The sequence below is a fragment of the Rhagoletis pomonella genome, unplaced genomic scaffold, assembly GCF_013731165.1.
Source record: "Rhagoletis pomonella isolate Grant_MI unplaced genomic scaffold, Rhpom_1.0 Rhpom_scaffold_00008, whole genome shotgun sequence".
NCBI classification, from domain to species: domain Eukaryota; kingdom Metazoa; phylum Arthropoda; class Insecta; order Diptera; family Tephritidae; genus Rhagoletis; species Rhagoletis pomonella.
In genome coordinates, this window is record NW_023458562.1 from 18155611 (window position 1) to 18158514 (window position 2904).

Below are 2904 nucleotides of genomic sequence, written 5' to 3' on the forward strand. Positions count from 1 at the left end.
CGATAGGTATGTATGTGTGCATGACAAAAATTTATTATTCCTGAATACTACTGAAACTACTACAAACGGACAGACACTGGGAGCAGGAGGAAACCCATCACCCATTTTGTCGTGAAGAATGACAGTGAATGTGTTAACTTGTTGCCAGACACACTCGCATACTTACAGTCCGGCGGTTGGTATGTCACTTTATTTGCATGCAATTGTCCTCACACCCCATGCTAGTATAAGACACACTTACGGCACTGCTGTTGCCGCCTGGCTTGCGACTGCACCACAACAGCCATACAGCACCTGTTTGTCGGTTAGTGTGTGTGCATGTGTGTATGTATGTGCATGGGAAGTCAAGTTGATCCTTTCGTTTTTGTTTGTACGTTCATTACGGCACGCATTTGTAATGCGCTTTCACCCAAGTGCCGCCTTTCCACTTAGTCCTTTTTGCCCCTCTTTGTGTCCAGCTCTCTTTGGATTTGCGGTCAATTCAGATGCCGCACCCAACTGTATTGTGCTTTAGCTCCAGTTAACTTTTATTAATTTATACTGCTTTACTTCTTACGCCCCTTTTGTTTGCCCTTTGGCACCCTTGCCTATTTGCTGTAAAGCGGTTGCTTTGCTTGGCGGTTGTATTGTTGCGGCTGTTGTATGCAATGTAGCAGCCACAAATGACGCAAATATCTACATATGAAAATAGCATCGGCAGACACATGTAGCAACAAATACATACATACGTACTTACTCCTATATAGGTACTTTGCTTTTAATAATTCATAATTCTAGAATCAACACCTTTCTGAATTTCAAATGCATTTTGCTCTTCTTTGAAAAGCTTTATCCATTTAAAAATATCGACTCCTGTGAATGCTTATTTGGTATAATAACAGTAGGATCAAAAGCTGTTTTCTTAGTAAAAAAAAAACAAATAAATCACTTTTTAATATACATTTCCAAATGTAATAAAATGTAGACAAGTACTTTTAAAATTTTCAAATTAAATAGTACCAAGACAAATTCCATGAGCCTACGACAAAGTATTTTCTACTTTTTGGTTCATTTGTAGAAACGTGGTGTATTAAAAAGCATTTTTTATTTGATTAGTTTTCTATCCACGTGCATATAAATTTTTTTTTATTTCCAGAAGTCTTTACCTGATGCCACAACCGACATTTGTAAGAAAGCAACTAATTGCGTTTTATTTTTGGCTTTGGCAATTTTAAGGCATATGTCGCTGAACGCGTAAGTTCTTCAAAATTGTCGAACTGGTAGGCACATACTAGTTAATGCACTAGTATTTTTTCTAACTGGTTTGTCCTTTCACTGCAGGGTAGTTCTGTGCCATACTATCCTATCTATATTCAACAATTAACCTTGGCTCATCAACTGTTCTTCCTAGTTCACAGTAATCCGCTTTTTCATAGTATGTACCTGCCTCTTCATTGCTGTTAACCTGATTCTTATAAAACACTTTCTTATCTTCCACATGTTAGTTTCTTTTACACAATAATATAGTATTTACCGAGGCATTCGCGTCCTTCTTTTTATTTTCTTCCGTGTGCTTATTCTATTTTTGCCATTTTCACCTTTTTTAATCCCAGTTGGCCGTCGACATTGTCACCATTATAGCACACCTGCCTGCAACACTTAATCGCCAGCTTAAATAAGTATTTCGTTGCGTATTCATTTTTATTCAGCAATGTAAGTACTATGTATTTTTAGCTTTTTGTTACTTGTTATCGCCATAGTTTGCTCCTGGTTTTGTGGTCTTTAACTGCTCGTCGACTTCGTGTTTTTATCCTGTTTTTTGCTGTGAGTTTTTCTTAGATGGTTGTTATTTTTGTTGTTGGTCTTATTTGCGTGCGCTATTGTATTGCTAACATTCCTTTCGCTTCCTTCACTATTCGTTTTGTGTTATCTTGTTTGTGGATGTTTGTTGTTTATCCTTTCGTTTGTTCCTATTTTGCCTTCGGTAAGTCCATGGCTTTGCGTCTTTTTGTTTTTATACCTTTCATGAGCATGAAATGGTATTATAACTTTGGTCCGATGTTTGTAAGTACCAGAACAAAAAGAGATAGACCCATGAAAATGTATACTTATATGATCAGAACGTCGAGCTGAGTTGATTTAGCCATGTCCGTCTGTCCGTCTGTCCGTCTGTCCGTCTGTTTGTATGCAATCTAGTCTCTCAGTTTTCGAGATATCCGGATCAAATTTGGTAGGTGGGTGTATTTTTATAATGTATTAATCATTTGTCGGTACCGGAAGAATCGGACCACTATAACAGATAGCTCCCATACAACTGATTGTTCAGATATTAGATTTTTCATTATAACTTCTCCATTTATGCAGCTACGAACATGAAATTTTGCAATACTTGCACCCATTATCAACAGAATACTTACAGTGAAAATTACAAAAATCGGGTCACTATAACCTATAGCTCCCATACAACTGATTGTTCAGATATAAAATTTTGCGTTATAACTCCTCCATTTATATAGCTAGGAACATGAAATTCCGCACTGTTTTCAATAATTATCAACAGAAAACTTACAGTGAAAATTAAAAAGATCGGGTAACTGTAACCTATAGCTCCCATACAACTGATTGTTCAGATATGAGATTTTTCGTTATAACTTCTCCATTTATGCAGCTAGGAACATGAAATTTCGCACCATTTTCACTCATTATTAACATTACAGTGAAAATAACAAGGATCGGATGACTACAACATATATCTTCCATACATCTGATTGTTCAGATATGGGATTTTACTGTAAAACTCCTTTATTTGAACAGCTAAAACCGATAAATTTCGTAAGATATTTTATAAATAATAATACAAAGTCTACTGAGAAAACCGTCAAAATCTATGCTGTATAAGCTTTATCTCCTATAGCACTGATTGTT